Source organism: Melospiza georgiana, chromosome 19 (genome assembly GCF_028018845.1).
Source record: "Melospiza georgiana isolate bMelGeo1 chromosome 19, bMelGeo1.pri, whole genome shotgun sequence".
Lineage (NCBI taxonomy): Eukaryota > Metazoa > Chordata > Aves > Passeriformes > Passerellidae > Melospiza > Melospiza georgiana.
Genome location: NC_080448.1, coordinates 1,646,274 through 1,655,284, shown reverse-complemented (window position 1 = coordinate 1,655,284; position 9,011 = coordinate 1,646,274). Strand labels below are relative to the sequence as shown.

Here is a 9,011-nt window from a genome sequence, read left to right as displayed (position 1 = left end):
TGGGCTCAGCACCCCCATAAGAACACCCCAAATTCCCCTCAAAGGCTGAGGTCTCATGATACCCTCAGCAAGGCACCCTCAGCCCCCTCAAGACCCCCCTTTTGGACCCCCTAAACCTCACCAAGGGATCTTCTGCCCACTTGGTGCCTCCTCAGGACTCCCAGATCTCCTTCAAGGGCCAGGGGTCTCAACCCCTTCTCACGACATCCTCACCAGGGAACCCTCATCCCCCTCAGGACACCCAAATCCCCACCAAGGGTCAGGGGCTCCCCCTCCTCCCCAGTCACACCCTCACCAGGAGACCCTCAGAGCTCCCAACACCCCCAAACCTCACCAAAGGGTGCTCAGCCCCCTCAGGATCCCCCCAAACCCCCAGCAAGGGCTGGGGGTCTCAGTCCCTCCTCATCACATGATCCTCAACCCCCTCATGACCCCCAAAACCTCCCAATGGCCGGGGGTCCCAATCCCCCTCATGACCCTCTCACCCAAGGCCCTGCAGAGACCCTCAGCACCCCAACACCGCACCAAGGGCTTGGTGTCCCCTCAGCCCGGGCCCCTCAGAGCCCCCTCATGGCCCCAGAGCCCCCTCATGGCCCCCAGCCCCCTCATGGCCCCCTCAGGACCCCCATTCCTGCACCCGCAGGACTGCCCCTGTGTGTGGGGCGCGTTCCCGGGCCCGGCTGCCGGGAGGCTGTGGCTGGGCGGCCCCCCCATGCTCACACCTCCAGGATGCCAGGTCCCCCTTGCACACCCTGGCGCGGTCGGCGGCTCCTCCGCTCAGCACGGCGCTGACGCGCTGCAGCGGCACGTACAGCTCGCTGTTGATGCTGAGCTACTACCCGCCTTCACTCACTTGCCCGTGAACATTAAAGCCGTAACCCGACCAGGACTTGACGATGCGGACTGTTATAAATGGACTCAAAAGGAGTGAGATTTCCAATTTGAATTTATTAATTCATTGCATACATCATGAGCAAAAGATTCAGCGCTGGGCGACAGAGGAGTCCCTGCTCCACCAACTGCCGCGCCAGTATCTCACAAGTCCCCCTTTTTATACTAGTCCATTTCCGTAGGCGTGTTCTTCCCTTGGCGCATGCTCCAATTGTTGCTAGGGGGTCGTCTTCTACCCTCTGGTGGTCGCTGGATGAAGGCTTGAAGTCTTCCTCAGGCCTGTACTCTTGACCTCGGAGCTCTTGCCTTCCTTATATGGGGAATGTTTGGCTGGTTCCTATTGCTTGGTTAGCTCTCCTTAGTTCCTAAAACCTTAGCCTTTCGCATGGTTAGTATTTACGCAATACATGGTTGAATTATAGCAAACAATAGTAACTTGATATATATTATTTTTAGGTTATGCGGTTATGTATTTCTTAATCACATGGTTGACCATGTATCTCTTAATCATAATTATACGGCTGACCATGTATTTCTCAATCACATGGTTGCCTATTGTGTAACGAACAAGAGGTTTTATCTGTTTCATGGACGACGCGGGGCCCGCCCGGGAGTCCCTCCCCAGCCCCATTCTGCACCTCCGGCCACGCTTAGTCCTCCTCGTCCGCCACCTTGGTGTCCGCGCACGGCCCGCGTCACGACACTTGGCCCACGACGGCCGCCGTAGGGACCCGCCCCTCCTGCTTGCACTGCAGAGTACGATGGGAAATCGAGTCCGTGGAGCTGCCCAGTGCTGTCAGCGCGCTGCGGGCCGCAGAGGATGGTGGAAAATGTAGTCAGAGACATAGAGAGGCGGGGACAGTGCGGCACATGCGCTGTAGGCTTGGGAACAAGAGGTTGCCATGGGAACAGGGCTGTTGTCATGGGAAGGGGGGGTTGTCATGGAAACCGAGAGGCTGTTACCATGGGAACGGGGAGAGGTGGGCATGGGAATGGGGGCTACAGGTGCCATTGGCCTGGAGGGCTGTTTCCGTGGGAATGGGGGGGTGTAGGCATGGGAATGGGAGGGTGCTGGCTGTTGCCATGGTAATGAGGGGGCTGTGGGTGTGGGAATTGGGAAAGGCTGTTGCCATGGGAACAGAAGGGTGTTGTTGCCATGGGATTGAGGGGCTTAGGGGCGTGGGGAAAGGGGGCTGCTGACATGAGAACGGGGGACGGTTGCCATAGAGATGGGATGCTGTTGCTATGAGAACGGGGTGTGTGTTGCCTTGAAAACAGGGGGTGCGGTTTCCCTGGAAACCGGCAGGGGGTGCTGTTTGCGGCGGTGCTGTGGGGTGACTCCCACGGGACTGAGGGAGCCCCAAAAATCCTGCGATTCCCACAAGGATCTGCTCAACAACCTGAGCGGGATCCTCCTTGTTCGTTGCCAAGCTGACTACGCAGAGATTAACAAACAAAAACCCCCCAGTTTCATCAAAAGCTGCGGTTTGGGTCCAATAAGAGGGACAAGGCTCCTGTGCCCCCTGGCACTGGTGGGGGGTGCAGGTAAAGGGGAGCCCCTGGGGGTACAGGGAGCACTGGGAGCACTGGAATGGGGAGCTCTGGGCAGCCCCACATCCGACCCCCCCACTCATTGCCACCCCCCCAGGCACAGAAACATAAGATCTGGGGGTCGGGGGTGCACACGGGGAGTGCCCTGAGGCAGGGACCCCAAGTGCCACCAGTGTCACAGCACGCTCTCGTAGTCACGGGGGTCCCAATATCCCTTGTCGGATCCCGACAGCTCCGCGTTGGTCACTTGTGGATCCCGAGGTGGGGCAGGACCGAAGGACACCCGTGGGGGCCGTGAGAGTGACACCAGTTGTGAGGACCTGTGTGGGAGTGATACCCATGGGTGATGTGTCCCTGTCCCCCCCTGTACTCACCCTCTGCCCACTCAGTGCCCACAAAATGGGGGTCCACACAGCTCCCACCACCAGGGGGGTCCTGGGGGTGATAAGGAGGTGGATCTGGGTGGTTTCTGGGAAGAGGGAAAGCAGAGTCCCAGACAGAGGCCCCCACTCACATGTGCTGGGGCTTCCTGGTGGCTGCAAGGGAAGGGAGAGGGGGTGACAGTGGGGACACCAGGACCCCTGAACCTTCCTGGGACCTCAGCAGCTCCAACCAACCACAGGACCCCCAAATCCCCACTGCAGCCCTCATTCCCACCCGATTCCTGAACTCTGCCCCCATGCTGGGGGCTTCACCTAACTCCAGGACCCCTACCCCCCATTGTCACCCACCCCAGTGGTGCCACCAGTGACAGCCCCCAATGACAGCCAGGAGCAGGAACAGGAGGGTCCTCCCGACATTCACAGCCACATCTGGGGACAGAGGGGACACACTGAAATGACCCTGAACCCTGGAGGTACTGAGCACCCTGGTGACCCCATGTGACCCCACCTGTGACCCAGGGTGAGCCAGGTGTCACCTCCAGGGCCAGCTCAGGGCTGAGTGCCCGGAACACGCGGTGCCCGTCCTGTCCCAGCTGGTTGGTGGCCACGCACTGGTAGGTGCCCGAATGTCCCACATTCATGTCCCCGAGCTCCAGGAGGGGACCCCGGGCCACCTCCTGCCCATTGTGCAGCCAGATGAAGGTGACAGGGGCTGAGCCCACCTGCACTGAGCAGCGCAGGGTCACGTTGTCACCTGCACGCACCTGGTGTGACAGGGGACCAGGGGTGATGGTGGCATTGTCCACGGGCACTGTGGGGACACAGACAGGGCTGGCACCGGGAGAGGTGAGATGGGGTACCATGGGAGGGGTCACGCCCATCCTGAGGGTCCTGCGTGCCCAGTACGGTGACATTCAGGGGGTCACTCTCAGCCACGCTGTCCCTGTCGCTGACCCGGCACCGGGACTGGCCGCTGTCATTGTCCCCAGCATGGCACAGCTCCAGGCGGGGGCCGGTTCCCAGCAGTGCTCCTGAGCCCTCCCGGTGCCAGGAGAAGGACAGGGGACCCACAGCCACCGCACAGCTCAGCACCAGTCACTCCCTGCATGCCACCTGTCCCCCAGAGGGCTGCACTGACAGGGACACCACCAAGGGTGGGACCTCTTGGATGGGGAGACACCAGGGAACAGTGAGAGACCTATGGGGGGGAGGGATGGGAGAGCACAAGTGGGACCATAGTGAAGAAAAGGAGGCACAGAGATAGGAGGGGGGCTTGGAACAGGACCCCAAGGAATGATGGAGGGCTCAAGGATGAGTAACCTGGAGAGGAAGATGGGGAGACACCAGGAAGAGTATGTAAAACCAGAGAGGGAATGGTCAGACTTGAGGACCATGGAGGGAGATCAGAGAGGGCTGAGGTTGAATCAGGGAGAGATGAAGGGATCCCAGTGAGGAATGCGGGGACACAGAGGGTGGCCCCAGCAGGAATGAGGGGATGTGGAAAAAGATTACAGGAAAGATGGGGGTACCCACATAGGGCTGGGAGATCTGGTGAGGTACCCAGGAAAGGATGGGGAACCCGGGTAGTTATGGGGATCCCCAGACAGGGCAGGGGCCCCCGAGGAGGCTGTGGAGGCTCGCTGTGCCCATCCCCACACTCACTGCGCACCGTGATGCAGAGCTGGGCGCTGCTCTTCCGCACAGCCCCACCCTCAGATTGCACCTGGCAGCTGTAATTCCCCAAGTGGAAGACCCCCACGGTGGGCACCAGCAGCTGTGGGGACCCCTGCGGGTCCCCCACCACCTGCCCGTCCCGTGCAGGAGGGAGGCTTGGGGCCGCAGGGGGCTGGGGGTGCTGAGGCAGCTGAGAGTCAGGGGGGATCCCACAGTAAGATAAGGGGGACCCTCCAGCACCGGCACCGAGAAGAGCTCTGGGAAGGAGTGGGGAGGGAGATTTGTGAGCCCAAGTCCCTGGGGAGGGGCTGTGAGGGTGTCAGGGTGGCGACTGTGGGGTGCTCACTGTGCACTGTCACTGTCACTGAAGCCGAGTGCGCCCACGGTGCCACCTCAGAGTCCACCTGGCCCCCGCAGCTGTAGCGGCCACTGTGGTTCAGCTGCAGAGGGGACAGGGACAGCTCGGTCCCATTGAGGGACCTCCCCACCTCCTTGTCCCCATGGTAGAATCGCACCCCGGTGACTGACATGTTCTCCCAGCGCCGGCAGCACAGTGTCACCGTGTCCACCTCCAGCAGCTCCTGCGCCGGCACCTGCAGCACCAGTCGGGCTGTGGAACATGGGAGTCTTAGGACACCTGTGGCATTCAATTTTCTCAAGGACCCTCGAATTGGAACACATCCAGTGCAGCAGGGTTCCCTGAATCCAGAACAGGGGTCCATCTGCTCTGAGATGCTCTGGGATGTCCCCGTGTGCTGGGGACAGGCTCTGGTCACACAGGAGGTGCAGCTCTTGGTGACAGTGAAGTGGTCCGGTCCCTGCTGCCCCCAGCGCTGCCCGTCCTTGTACCAGGTGGTGGCCTGGGCAGTGCCCGAGCCCTTGCAGGTCAGTGTCACCCGGTCCCACAGCACCGCAGGCCTCCAGGAGGGCTCCACCAGGAGCTGGGTGGTCTGGGCACCTGTGGGTGACAGGGGACACCAGCCTGCCAGGGGCAGTGTGGGGCTGGGAACTGCGGGGTGGGGGCAATGGCACCTGTGAGGACTCACCAGCGAGGCCGAGGGTCTGGACTGGAAGGGAGAAGGGACAGGGCTCAGTGAGGGTGGCATCACAGGGACATTGGCAGGGAGGGACTGGGTGTGGGGGCTGTCCATAAACTGTCATATTGTGGCATGTACGCCTTGGGGACAGAGACACACTGACTAGCCCTTGCTCAGTTAGGACATTGGGACACATTGGACGTACGGAAATGGAGACTCAGCAGTGGTTGCAGTGGTCACCCCCACAAGACCCATGATAGTCCCCAAATCCCTATCCCCCCATTACTGTCCCGCTTCTCCTGATCCCAAGGCCCTCGTCACCTCTTCCTCTGGCTCTGCAGCCTTTTGTGACCTCAGGGGACCCAGCAGCTCCCCCGTGCCCCCTCCCCACCAGTCTCTGCCTCACCAGGGCCCATCCCCAAGGTGTCAGGCCTGTGCCCGGGGCACTCACCCCACAGGAGCAGCGCCACCTTCCCGGCCATCCCGGTGTCCCCAGCCATGTGCACTGGCTGTCACTCGCTGCTGTGGCCACCGCTCCCCTGGCTGGCAGCTCTTCGGATGAAGGGCAAGGAAGCAAGGTCACGTCTGTCCCACGTGTAGGTGGCCATTGGTAGGGGCAGAATGGGGACAGGATGGGGGCAGGGTGGGGACACTGTGGGACATGGGGGTGATGGTGGGACATGGTGGGGATATGGTGGGGCCAGAATTTGGAGTCTGAGGTGGTGCAGGGAGCATGGGATGGGTTTCCAGAGGAATGGGGTGCCCAGGGATGCCCCCCCAAAACATGCCTGCCTCCACAGCTTTTTCCTTGGGGACATCCCTAATCCCTGGCTGATTTGCCTTTCTCGTCTTAGGGTTGGCGATAGGCCTAAGGCTAGGATTTTTAAAATCAGGAAGCCCTGTGCTCCAGGCACACTGGAGCTGTGAAAGGCATCCAAAAGGGAATGCAAAAGTGCCACAACATGGCTGCTTTCACGGCTTTTTCCTTGGCAAGAAGCCTAACACCAGGCTGATTTACCTTCCCAGGGTTAGAGTTAGGCTTTAGGCCTAGGGCTAGGATTTTTAAAACTAGGAAACCCTTAGCTGCAGGCACACTGCAGCTGTGAAAGGCATCCCAAGGGGAGCGTAAAAGTGACACAACTTGGCTTCCACTGCTGCTATTCTCATGAGACCATCCCGAACCATAGGCTTATTTTCCTTCCTAGGGTTAGGGTTAGAGTTACGCCTCGGGTTAGGGCTTTTAAACCAGGACACCCTGAGTTCCATAAACAAAGAGGCTGCGAAGGACGACCCAAGAGGGGCGCAAAAGTGCGACAACATGGCTGCCTCCAGCGCTTTTTCCTTGGGACCATCATGGACCCTAGGCTGATTTACTTGCCTCCAGTTGCAGCTATGGTCACGCCAAGGGATAGGGTTTTTAAATCAGTAAACCCTGAGCTCCAGACCCAGTGCAGCTGTGAAAGTCTTCCCAAGGGCAGCCAAAAATTGCTGCAACATGCTCCCTCCAGCGCTTTTTTCCTTGGGAACATCCCTATAGCCAGGCTGATTTATCTGCCTAGGGTTAGGGTTACGGTTCAGCCTAGAGATCGGATTTTTTCAAACAGGAAGCCCTGAGTTCCAGGGGCACTGCAGCTGCCAAAGGCATCCCAAGGGGAAAGCAAATGTGCCACAACTTGGCTGTGTCCAGAGCGTTCTCCTTGGGACCATCCCGAAACGAAGGCTGATTTAGAAGCCTCCAGTTAGGGCTAAAGTTGTGTTTTTTTAAACCAGGAAGCGCTGTGCTCCAAGCACACTGCAGCTGTGAAAGGCATCCCAAGGGGAGCGCAAAAGTGCCACTACATGGCTGTCTCCACCGCTTTTTCCTTGGGATAATTCCTAAACCCAGGCTGATTTAAATGACCAGTGTTAGGGTTAGGGTTATGCCTAGGTGTAGAGCTTTTTAAACCAGCAAGCTCTGAGCTCCAGGCGCACGGCAGCTGTGAAAGGCATCCCAAGGGGAGCACAAAAGTGCCAGAAAATGGCTGCCTCCACACGTTTTCATTGGCACCATTGCTAAGCCTAGGCTGAATTACCTGCCTCCAGTCTCAGCTAGGGACATGGCTTTTTAAACCAGGAAGCCCTGAGCTCCAGGCAGATGGCAGCTGTCAAAGGCATCCCAAGGGGTGTGAAAAAGTGACACAACTTTGCTGCCTCCACTGCTATTTCCATGAGACCATCCGGAACCATAGGCTGATTTTCCTTCCTAGCGTTGAGGTTTGAGTTAAGCCTAGGGTTAGTGTTCTTTTAACCAGAAAGCCCTGAGTTCCAAGAACACAGCAGCTGCGAAGGACTACCCAAGAAGAGCGCAAAAATACCACAACATGCCTGCCTCCACAGCTTTTTCCTTGGGGACATCCCTAATTCCTGGCTGATTTGCCTTTCTCGTCTTAGGGTTGGCGTTAGGCCCTGGGCTATAAATTTGAAAATCAGGATACCCAGACCTCCAGGCACACTGGAGCTGTGAAAGGCATCCAAAAGGGAGTGCAAAAGTGCCACAACATGGCTGCTTTCACGACTTTTTCCTTGGCAAGAAGCCTAACACCAGGCTGATTTACCTTCCCAGGTTTAGAGTTAGGCTTAAGGTCTAGGGCTAGGATTTTTAAAACTAGGAAGCCCTTAGCTGCAGGCACACTGCAGCTGTGAAAGGCATCCCAAAGGGGAGCACAAAAGTGACACAACTTGGCTTCCACAGCTGCTATTCTCATGAGACCATCCCGAACCATAGGCTGATTTTCCTTCCTAGGGTTAGGGTTAGAGTTACGCCTAGGGTTAGGGTTTTTTTAACCAGAAAGCCCTGAGTTCCAAGTACACAGCAGCTGCGAAGGACTACCCAAGAGGGGCGCAAAAGTGCCACAACATGGCTGCCTCCAGCGCATTTTCCTTGGTACCATCATGGACCCTAGGCTGATTTACTTGCCTCCAGTTGCAGCTATGGTCACGCCAAGGGATAGGGTTTTTAAATCAGTAAACCCTGAGCTCCAGACCCAGTGCAGCTGCGAAAGGTTTCCCAAGGGCAGCCAAAAATTGCTGCAACATGCTCCCTGCAGCGCTTTTTTCCTTGGGAACATCCCTATAGCTAGGCTGATTTATCTGCCTAAGGTTAGGGTTCGGGTTCAGCCTAGGGATCGGATTTTTTCAAACAGGAAGCCCTGAGTACCAGGGGCACTGCAGCTGCCAAAGGCATCCCAAGGGGAAAGCAAATGTGCCACAACTTGGCTGTGTCCAGAGCGTTCTCCTTGGGACCATCCCGAAACGAAGGCTGATTTAGAAGCCTCCAGTTAGGGCTAAAGTTGTGTTTTTTTAAACCAGGAAGCGCTGTGCTCCAAGCACACTGCAGCTGTGAAAGGCATCCCAAGGGGAGCGCAAAAGTGCCACAACATGGCTGTCTCCACCGCTTTTTCCTTGGGATAATTCCTAAACCCAGGCTGATTTAAAT

General features: G+C 58.0%; 1 pseudogene; it reads right to left on the bottom strand.

The window, feature by feature from the left end:
- Positions 1 to 2,617: 2,617 nt before the first annotated feature.
- LOC131091660 (Fc receptor-like protein 3) lies at positions 2,618 to 8,469 on the bottom strand (annotated as a pseudogene).
- Positions 8,470 to 9,011: the final 542 nt, after the last annotated feature.